At 46.8% G+C, this 10,875-nt stretch overlaps 1 non-coding gene and 1 pseudogene across 1 annotated transcript; one reads left to right on the plus strand and one right to left on the minus strand.

Moving 5' to 3' along the window:
* Positions 1-662: 662 nt before the first annotated feature.
* Positions 663-738, plus strand: TRNAG-ACC (transfer RNA glycine (anticodon ACC)). Its single transcript has one exon. It is a non-coding gene; the product is annotated as a tRNA-Gly (tRNA).
* A 3,076-nt stretch (positions 739-3,814) lies between these two features.
* On the minus strand, positions 3,815-6,996 carry LOC136384581 (elongation factor 2 pseudogene; annotated as a pseudogene).
* Between the last annotated feature and the right edge of the window lie 3,879 nt (positions 6,997-10,875).

Consider the following 10,875-nt stretch of genomic DNA (forward strand, 5'->3'; position numbering starts at 1 on the left):
TGCGGGAGTCTGTCTGACTGTCTCTCCCCGTTTCCAGCTTCGGAAAAAAAAAATAATAATAATAATAAAAAATAAAACTAAAAGATTTTATGTATTGATCTTACAGAGAGGGGTGCTGAGTGAGAAGTGTCAACTCATAGTTGCTTCACTTTAGTTGTTCATTGCTTGCTTGTCAGTATGTGTCTTGATTGGGCAAGCCCAGGGCTTCAAACCAGTGATCTCAGCGTTTCAGGTCAATGGTCTATACACTGCGCCACCACAGGCCAGGAAAGGCAAGAGATATTTTTCAAACACAACTAGAAAAAACAGGGAAATTTTAATAGGCACTTGCTGATTGGTTAAAGCAGGACTTTCTTTATGTGGGAGAAAGGAGAACTCTACAACTGGACTAGGTAGCTTGTGCTGAGCAGGTAAATGCTGACTGGTTCACCTAGGCTTTCCTTTTTTGGGAGAACTGGGCATAGAAACTTAAAGTTAAATTTTAGTTTTCTCACTAGGGGCTGAGCATGAGCAGCTCCAACTTGGGCCTACTTTAGATATTTTTACAATATATATTCCAGAATTTAATTTTGAACTATGATGAGATGGCTGGGAATAAATACCTTCTCCCTCTGTGAACAACTAGAAAACTGGACGATATATATATATAAAACCTGTTTCCAGCCCTGGCCGGTTGGCTCAGCGGTAGAGCGTCGGCCTACCGTGCGGAGGACCCAGGTTCGATTCCCGGCCAGGGCACACAGGAGAAGCGCCCATTTGCTTCTCCACCCCTCCGCCGCGCTTTCCTCTCTGTCTCTCTCTTCCCCTCCCGCAGCCAAGGCTCCATTGGAGCAAAGATGGCCCGGGCGCTGGGGATGGCTCCTTGGCCTCTGCCCCAGGCGCTAGAGTGGCTCTGGTCGCAATATGGCGACGCCCAGGATGGGCAGAGCATCGCCCCTTGGTGGGCAGAGCGCCGCCCCATGGTGGGCGTGCCGGGTGGATCCCGGTCGGGCGCATGCGGGAGTCTGTCTGACTGTCTCTCCCTGTTTCCAGCTTCAGAAAAATGAAAGAAAAAAAATAAATAAATAAAAAAAATATATAAAACCTGTTTCCAGATATTGGACAATAAACAGTGCAAGACTGCAATTCTCTTAGAGAAGGAAAACAAAAGATCCAAGCCCTATTTTTTCTTTCTTTCTTCTCAATGGTACAGAAAGATCCCAAGCAAAGATAGTACTTGATTCAGAAGAAGGGAAAAAAAAGGACTAAAAACAACAGATGGAACAATAGAAAACAAATAGCAAGATGGCAGATTTAAACTAACCATACTGATTAGACATTAGATTAAATGTTAATAGTCAAAACACATCAATTAAGAAACAGAGATCATCAGATTGAATAAAAAAGCAAGACAGTACTATTGTGCAATCTATAATCAATGCACTTCAAATATAAAGACACAGATAGGATGCCTGACTTGCGGTAGGGCAGTGGATAGAGCGTCGACCCAGAATACTGAGGTTCTCAGGTGGAAACCCCGAGGTTGCCAGCTTGAGCATGGAATTATAGATACGATACCATGGTCACTGACTTTTAGCCCAAAGGATGCTTGCTTGCCTGACCTGTGATGATGCAGAGAACAGAGTGTCGACCCGGGATGTTGATGTCCCAGGTTGGAAACCTGAGGCTGCCGGCTTGAGCATGGGGATCGTAGACATGCTCCCATGGTCACTGGCTTAAGCCCAAAGGTTGTTGGCTTGAAGGCCAAAGCCACTGGCTAGAGCAATGGGTCACTGGCTTGGCTTGAGCAAAGCCCAGTCAAGGCACATATGAGAAGCAGTTAGTGAACAACTAAAGTGACATAACTACGAGTTGATATTTCTCATTTCTCTTCTCCCTCTCTCTCTAAAATATAAACAAACAAACAAACAAATAAATAGGCGTAACCACAGGTCAGCCTAATTGTAGCTTTCAATGCTGCTTTCTCAGCAATTGATACCATCTTGGGGTTTATGGTTTTCTCTCTATGTTTAGTTTTGAATCAACTTAGAAACCTTATAGGCCTGACCAGGCGGTGGCGCAGTAGATAGAGCGTTGGACTGGGATGCAGAAGGATCCAGGTTCGAGACCCCAAGGTCACCAGCTTGAGCACGGGCTCATCTGGTTTGAGCAAAAAGCTCACCGGCTTGGACCCAAGGTCGCTTGCTCCAACAAGGGGTTACTCGGTCTGCTGAAGGCCCACGGTCAAGGCACATATGAGAAAGCAATCAATGAACAACTAAGAAGTCGCAACGCGCAACGAGAAACTAATGATTGATGCTTCTCATCTCTCTCCGTTCCTGTCTGTCTGTCTCTGTCTATCTCTGCCTCTGTAAAAAAAAAAAAAAAAAAAAAAAAAAAGAAAAAGAAATCTTATAGCTTTCCTGATATGTGGTGGTGCAGTGGATAAAGGGTTGACCCAAAACACTGAGGTCACCGGTTCAAATCTCCAGCCTTGCCAGGTCAAGGCACATACAGGAAACAACTACTATTAGTTGATGCTTCCTGCTTCTCCCCCATCTTTCTCTCTCTCTAAAAATCAATAAATAAAATTTAAAAAAGATGTAAGTTTTTAACCTGACCAGGCAGTGGTACAGTGGATAATGCATTAGCCTGGGATGCAGAGGACCCAGGTTTGAAACCCTGAGGTTGCTGGCTTGAGCATGGGATCATAGACATAACTCCATGATCACTGGCTTGAGTCTAAATGTTGCTGGCTTGAGCTCAAAGGTCACTGGCTTGAGCCCACAGTCGCTGGCTTGAGCAAGGAGTCACTGGCTCTTCTGTAGCCACCACCCCCCCACACTCCTGTCAAAGCACATATGAGAAAGCAATCATTGAACAATTAAGGTGCTTCAATGAAGAATTGATGCTTCCCATCTCTCTCCTGTCTATCTGTCCCTCTCCTACGTGCTAAAAAAGAAAGAAGTCTTATGGCTAGATTTGGAGGTCACTTGCAGGCAGGAGGCCTCGCAGATGGAATGGCCTGTATCTTGATTGTGGTACAAGTTACATAGGAATATATATTTTCCAAAGAAAACCTAACTGTACATTTAAAATGGGCATATTTTAGCCTGACCAGGCGGTGGTGCAGTGGGTAGAGCATCGGACTGGGATGTGGAAGGACCAAGGTTCAAGACCCTGAGGTCTTCAGCTTGAGTGCGGGCTCGTCTGGTTTGAGCAAAGCTCACCAGCTTGGACCCAAGGTCGCTGGCTCAAGCAATGGGTTGCTCGGTCTGCTGAAGGCCCACGGTCAAGGCACATATGAGAAGGCAATCAATGAACAACTAAGGTGTCGCAACGAAAAAACTAATAATTGATGCTTCTCATCTCTCCGTTCCTGTCTGTCTGTCCCTATCTATCCCTCTCTCTGACTCTCTCTCTGTCTCTGTAAAATAAACAAACAAACAAAAAATAAAATGGGCATATTTTATATAAATTATAGCCTACTAATAGTTTATCTAAAAAAATGGTTAAAAAAATGCAGCTTCCTTGGATACACTTCAGACTTACTAAATCATGAATTTGGGATGGTAGGGCTCAGATATTTATATTAGAACAAAACATAATCCCCCAAATGATGCTGTTGATCAGCTTTAAGAAATGTTGATAGTTTAGCAGGAGTCCCCAAACTTTTTACACAGGAGGCCAGTTCACTGTCCCTCAGACTGTTGGAGGACCAGACTATAAAAAAAAAAAACTATGAACAAATCCTGATGCACACTGCACATATCTTATTTTAAAGTAAAAAAACAAAACAGGAACAAATACAATATTTAAAATAAAGAACAAGTAATTTTTTTTTTTTTGCCACCATAATCAATTTTATTATTCCAATGGCACTAATACAGCTAGAGGTGCTCGTGGTGACAACTGCACAAGATTTCCTGCCTTCTAGCTTCTGTCCAAACAGAAATGTCTACCTACTTGTTCTTTCCCCCTTTCTGGGAGAAAAATACACTACGAACCATTTACCCAAATAAACCTCTTAATGCGTTTAATTCTGTTTTTGGACATTTGAGTTTCCCTCAAATATGGGAGAAAAAAGTGTTGGGTGTCCCATCTCAACTTCCCCACCAGCCAAATAAGTCCCTGAAGCCACGGCACTCTGTTGCCTCTAAAATCTTGAAATAAATATCGAAAGGAACAGCATCAAGTGTTCATGTTGAGCGATGGCACGGAGTGGCCCCAGAACCTGCCAGGCGAGCAGCACTGTGTCTGGACAGTCTCGAGGTGTTGTGGAGAATGAGGGCTTATTGTGGTTGATCATGAGCCAGTGTGGGGGCGGCACCTGGGTGGCAGGCTGCAGGGAGGGCAACCTACAATTTGTCCAGGAAGTTATCCAGAGCCGGAATGCCTTCCTTCAGGCCTTTGCGCTTGCGTGTCTTGGCTACCACCTGGCTGGGGCGGCTGGTGTCGTCAAAGGGGTCTCCGGGAAGGATCTGTCAGTGGTCAAACACACACTGTGGGAAAGCCTGGCCGCCTGTATTGGATCTCAGGTCAGCAGCGAAGCCAAAGGACTCGTTGACAGGCAGGTAAGCTTTCACAACAAACATGGGCGTGCCGGCCACCTGGGTCTCCTCAAAGACGTGGCCCCGTGGCCCCGCTTCCTGTTCAGGACACCGTAGATACCACCAACCACTAGCTCTGGACACTGGATTTCAACAATGTAGATAGGCTCCAGGAGCCGGGGCTGTGCCGTCAGCACACTGGCATAGAGGCAGCGCCGGGCAGTGGGGTTGATCTGGCCACCTCCAAGGTGGATAGCATCAGCATGCAGTGTTACATCACAAACATCGAAGCGTACAGCTGGCATATTTTCCTCACACAGTGCCCCCTCCTTTGTGGCCCACCGAAAGCCAGCCACTATGCTGTCCTTGATCTCGTTGAGGTACTGCACACCCTTGGTGATATTGGTAAGGGTATTGGGACCAGTGCCGTCAGGCCCAAAGCACCAGATCTTGCGGGCCTCAGCCACATCCCACTCATACTTCTCAGCCAGGTATCGGGCCCGCTGCTCGAGCTCCTGGCGGGCAGACACCTCACCCTTATCGATGTCCTCGGCCAGGCCGTCGGGGAAGGGGCGTGCCTTCATGTATAGCCGGTTGTGCTTATTGGGAGACTTGGACAGGCAGAGCACGCTCGACTCCTCACTGACTGTCTCACGATAGGAGACAACCGGATCAGATTTCTTGATGGGAATGCAAGCGGGACCCTCCTCCAGGTCCTTCAGACAGATCTCCAGATGTAGCTCACCAGCGCCGGCAATGATGTGCTCCCCTGACTCCTCACTATGCACTGCACCATGGGGTCTGACTTGGCCTGCTGTTTTAAGCCCTCCACCAGTTTGGGCAGATCAGCTGGATTTTTGGCCTCCACGGCGACTCTGACGACAGGGCTCACACTGAACTTCATCACCCGCATGTTGTGGGTGTGCTCGAAGGTGGTGATGGTGCCTGTTTTCACCAGGAACTGGTCCACACCCACCAAGCCCACTATGTTCCCACAAGGCACGTCCTCAATGGGCTCCACATAACGGCCCATCATCAAGATTGTTCTCTGGATTGGCTTCAGGTATAGGTTCTCCTTCTTCCCGGATGTGTAATTGGGCCCCATGATTCTGATCTTCAGGCCAGTGGACACCAGCCCTGAGAATACCCGGCCGAAAGCATAGAACCAACCTTTGTCAGAGGTCAGCACCATTTTGGAAATGTACATCATTAGAGGCCCTTTGGGGTCACAGCTTTTAATGCCCATGGCTGCCTCATCATCAGGGGGCCCCTCGTATAGGAGCTCACAGCGGTACTTCTGGGCTGTCACAGGGGAGGGCAAGTGAATGGTGATCATCTGTAGCAAAGCGTCACCGGCAGGCAACCAGAAGCGCATCACAGTCTTCAGAGTGGTTTGCCTTCTTTGTCTTTATCTTCACTGTCCAACTTGATGTCCAGTTTTTCAATTAGTTTAGCTGTCTCCTCTTTCTTGAAATGCATAATAGCGTCAAACACTTTGAAGATTGGATCCAGGATAAGCTGGCAAAATGTCTGTGGCAGCTTCTTGCCATCAGGGCTAGTGGCAGACTTGCTGAATTTACTGTTGGCTGGATCAAAGTACCGGTCATCCCACAGCTTCTTCATCATGTCCTCGACTTTCTTGGGCCACTCAACAGGCCCCAGCTGGCCCTCATTCTTGGTAGCAAATTTGGCCACATACATCTCTGCAAACTGCTTCAAGGTGAAAGCCCAACCATGGAGACCAGACCTGAAGCCAACAGTCCCGAGGACAGGGTCAATCATGATGTTGCCCATGGGGCCGCTGTCGCCCTCTCCATAGGTGGAGATGATAACATTGACATTCTCCACAATGCATTGGAAGGTTTGATAGAGCTCCTCTGGCTCCAGCTGCAGCTCAAGCAGAGCCCGGTCCATCTTGTTCATCATCAGCACAGGCTTGATACGCTCTGCAATGGCTTGCCTCAGCACCGCCTCAGTCTGCACACACACGCCCGATACACAGTCCACAACTACCAAGGCACCATCGGTGACACGGAGGGCAGCTGTCACCTCTGAGGAAAAGTCCACGTGCCCAGGGGAGTCAATGAGATTGATAAGAAAACCAGAACCATCCTTGCTCTGCTTGATGAAGTTCAAGTCATTTTCTGAGAGCTCGTAGAAGAGGGAAATGGCCGTTGACTTGATGGTGATGCAACGTTCCTGCTCGTCCTTTCGGGTGTCCGTAAAGCGGGTCTCCCCAGCCCAGGCAGAATCAATGATACCAGCCTTACACACAAGGGAGTCAGTCAACATGGACTTCCCATGGTCCACATGGGCGATGACAGACATGTCCCAGATATTGGCCTGCTTGTCCATGATGGCCCGGATCTGATCTACTGTGAAGTTCACCATGGTTGCAGATGGCGGTGGATTCTCCCAGGCAGATCCAAGCGAAGAGAAACGCGCCAAGAATGCGGCGATGAGGGCAGAAGAGCAAGAACAAGTAAATTTAAATCAACAAACTGACCAGTATTTCAATGGGAACAATGGGCCTGCTTTTGGCTAATGAGATGGTCAATGTCCGGTTCCATATTTGTCACTGCTAGCCGTAACAAGTGATATGACGCGCTTCTGGAGCCGTGATGTGTGCGTCCCACGTCACTGGAAGTAGTACTGTATGGGAGCGATGCTGTGCTTTGCATCCGCATCCTGTGCTCCTCTCACTGACCACCAATGAAAGAGGTGCCCGTTCTGGAAGTGCGGCGGGGGCCGGATAAATGGCCTTAAGGGGTTGCATGCGGCCTGTGGGCTGTAGTTTGGGGACCCCTGGTTTAGGGAAACATGAATAGTCGAGGACATTTTTTTTTTTTTTTATACAGAGACAGAGAGTCAGAGAGAGGGACAGATAGGACAGGCAGACAGGAATGGAGAGAGATGAGAAGCATCAATCATCAGTTTTTTGTTGCAACACCTTAGTTGTTCATTGATTGCTTTCTCATATGTGCCTTGATGGAGGGGGCTACAGCAGAGTGATCCCTTGCTCAATCCAGCAACCTTGGGCTCAAGCCAGCAACCATGGGGTTATGTCTATGATCCCATGCTCAAGCCAGCAACCCCTAACTCAAGCTGGTGAGCCCATGCTGAAGCCAGCAATCTCAGGGTTTCAAACCTGGGTCCTTTGCATCCTAGTCTGACATTCCATCCACTATGCCACTGCCTGGTCAGGCCAACATGAGATCTTAGTTTTCTCTTTCAGCTTTACTGGGATATAATTGACATATTGTGTAAGTTTACCTCTTAACATATTTTGAAGTGCACAATATCATATTGCATTATCACACTTTGTTTTTGCATCATTTCTAAAATGATGCATTAAAAAAGGATCTTGTTTTGCCTGACCAGGCGGTGGCACAGTGGATAGTGTCGGACTGGGATGCGGAGGGCCCAGGTTTGAAACCCCGAGGTCGCTGGCTTGAGCACGGGCTCATCTGGCTTAAGACAGGCTCACCTGCTTGAGTGCAGGGCAGCTGGCTTGAGCATGGGATCATAGACATGACACCATGGTTGCTGGCTTGAGCAAGGGATCACTCGCTCCCCCCCCCCCCGAAGGCAAATATGAGAAAGCAATCACCGAACAACAAAGGAACTGCAATGAAGAATTGATGCTCTCATCTCTCTCCCTTCCTGTCTAACTCTCTCTCTGTCAAAAAAAAAATGATCTTTTAATTTGTGTATCTTTGATTGTTACTGATAATGAGCATCTGTTTAAATGTTTACTGAACACTTGTATAGCTTTGTGAAATTCAAGTTAGACCAGGGACCTTTCTAAAAGCAGTTGCTTCTCCTATCCTTGTTTGTGGGCAGTTTTGGCGGATATGGCTAGGGGCCAATTTGTTTAATGCTAGCAACTCCATTACCTCTCTGTCACTTTCCAGTAGGATATGACAAGCCTGAGCCGTCTTAGGCCTGCGCTCTGGCAGTTTCCAGATGCCTTCATAACCCCAACATACTTGGCAAGGATCTAAGCAAGATATTTTTTAAAAAAGAGATAAGCTGGGAATCTTTGAGCATTTGCTACTGAGGACAGATCCTGAACGAGTTTCTAGACAACTTTAGTTGCTACTTCAAAAACGAATGAGTCATTCATTTCCCTACGTTGGGTAGAACCAGATAGCTAATCGGCAAATAGCAATTTCTTATAAGTAACACAAGTGACTCCATTTAAATCATGTATTTCAAATAACATCATTTGGATAATGACATAAGACATTTTTTTCATGGATGCTACTCCATTTTGATGTGGAATACTATATCTTCATTTCCCCATTTACACATTTTTAATTAATGTTTATGTAATGAGACCTGTTGAGCAAATGAGTTTGTAAAATTTGTATTTTTTGAGTTTGTTCACTTTTATTGTTAAAAATGGTGCTGAGCCCTGGCTGGATAGCTCGGTTGGTTGGAGCATTGTCTTGTCCTGAAGTGCAGAGGTTGCTGGTTTGATCCCCAGTCAGGGCACATACAAGATCAGATCAATGTTCCTGTATCTGTCTCTGTGTCTCTCTCTAAAATCAATAAAATCAACATTAAAAAAAAATGGCGCTGGGCAGCCAGTGTGTGCTTGCCCTCAGGGCAGAGCAGTTGATTGCATATTAAGAATTGCATTCCTGCTTGGGAGGGGCCGTTGTTTTTCTAATGTTTGCTGGAGGAGGGGTCTTTGTGGGACCAGCCAGTATTTTTTTTTTTTTTTTTGTGGTGACAGAGACAGAGAAGAGACAGAGAGGGAAAGACAGACTGGAAGAGGGACAAGAAGCATCAATTCTTCGCTGCAGCACCTTAGTTGTTCATTGTTATTTTCTCATATGTGCCTTGATGGGGGGAGGGGTGTACAGCAGAGTGAGTAACCCCTTACTCAAGCCAACGACTTTGGGCTCAAGCTGGTGAACCTTGCTCAAACCTGATGAGCTCGCGCTCTATCTGGCAACCTCGGGGTTTGAACCTGGGTCCTCTGCATCCCAGTCCAACACTCTATCCACTGTGCCACCGCCATGTCAAGTGGGCCCAGCCAATTTTGCAGAGAGGAGAGAGAATGCAGAGTGCTGAAGAAGAAGCCTGTTTGTGCAGAGAGAGAGAAGGTGTGCAGATGGGGAACCAGAACTGAGGAGCTTTGTGAGCTCTACTGAGGCTTGTGGGGGCCTTTGATTCTAGGAGGAACCAGAGAAGATTCTCCTGGTTGTGGAACTGGAGAATGTGTCAGGGCTTCGGGAGCCCTGAATGAGAGGGAAGCAGTCTTCCCTGTGTGTTTGCTCGTTGGCCAGTGTCAGACTTTTAATAAAGGAACAACCCACCATTTTTTGGCTCCACTATTTCTTTACCGTCTGCCCGAATTCAAGGAGAACCTGCATGACCACGATGGTGGTGGCCCATGGCCTTATAGAGACCCCAGGCTAATGAGAATAGGGAAGACCGAATTGGTCATGAAGGCTAGATATAAAATCCAAATACAACCGGGGATCGAAGAAGAGCCAAGTGTGTGGAAGCTGACATAGAAAAAGAGATCCCCAGCCTTTCCTCCATGAATGATTTATAGCCCACTGGCCTAAGAGGGACCCACGGGCTCTGGATGGTACTCAAACACTAGAGTTTTCAATTCAAAGAGCCGATGCCATGGTTCGCCAGCAATAAGAGCAGGCAGTTTTATTAGGAAGATGGGCTCTAGATCTGCTATTTTTCAGCTGCACCATCACAGGAGGCTAACCAGCATAAACTATATGGAAGGGGGTGTTCCTCAAACTTCTTGGTCTCAGGATTCTCACATGTTATCAACTATTGACTCTAAGGAGCTTATTTTGTGGGGTGTATTTCTTGGTACTTACTATAGTAGAAATTAAATCTGAGGTGTTAAAAAATATACTGATTCATATAAAATAACAGTAATCAACCACCACATATTAAAATAAACAACACACTTTTGAATAAAAACCACTGCTTTCCTGCCTGACCAGGCAGTGGTGCAGTGGATAGAGCATCAGACTGGGATGCCAAGGACCCAGGTTCGAGACCCCGAGGTCGCCAGCTTGAGGGCAGGCTTATCTGGTTTGAGCAAAAGCTCACCAGCTTGGACCCAAGGTTGCTGGCTCGAGCAAGGGGTTACTCGGTCTGCTGAAGGCCCGCAGTCAAGGCACATATGAGAAAGCAATCAATGAACAACTAAGATGTCACAATACACAATGAAAAACTAATGATTGATGCGTCTCATCTCTCCGTTCCTGTCTGTCTGTCCATCTATCCCTCTGACTCTGAAAAGCAAAAAACAAAAAACACTGCTTTCCATTTTTGTAAATCTCTTTACTGCCCGAATTAACAA

The sequence above is a fragment of the Saccopteryx leptura genome, chromosome 1 (genome assembly GCF_036850995.1).
Source record: "Saccopteryx leptura isolate mSacLep1 chromosome 1, mSacLep1_pri_phased_curated, whole genome shotgun sequence".
Lineage (NCBI taxonomy): Eukaryota > Metazoa > Chordata > Mammalia > Chiroptera > Emballonuridae > Saccopteryx > Saccopteryx leptura.